Raw genomic sequence first — 269 nt, 5'->3', positions numbered from 1 at the left:
TCCCGGCATCCACCCGCGGGGGCGGGCGAGAGGCGGCCACGCGGTGTCACGGCGCGCACGGCCCCGGCACCGGCCGGAACGCTGAGCTCCGCAACTGACGTTCCGCCCGCGGCTTGGGCCCGGCCCCGCAGCACGGGGCTGTCAGTGCTCGGACGGTCCGGTCTGGTGTCCGATTGTTCCGCAGTGGGATATAGAAATACAGAGACCTTTCTGAGAATGTAGGGAACTTTGTATAAGCACTCCATTACTACAGGTCATATTCTCTACTG

Source organism: Cyrtonyx montezumae, unplaced genomic scaffold (assembly GCF_038088225.1).
Source record: "Cyrtonyx montezumae isolate F1298 unplaced genomic scaffold, pur_monq_1.0 scaffold_6, whole genome shotgun sequence".
In the NCBI taxonomy this organism is placed as follows: domain Eukaryota; kingdom Metazoa; phylum Chordata; class Aves; order Galliformes; family Odontophoridae; genus Cyrtonyx; species Cyrtonyx montezumae.
This window is presented reverse-complemented; position numbering follows the sequence as displayed.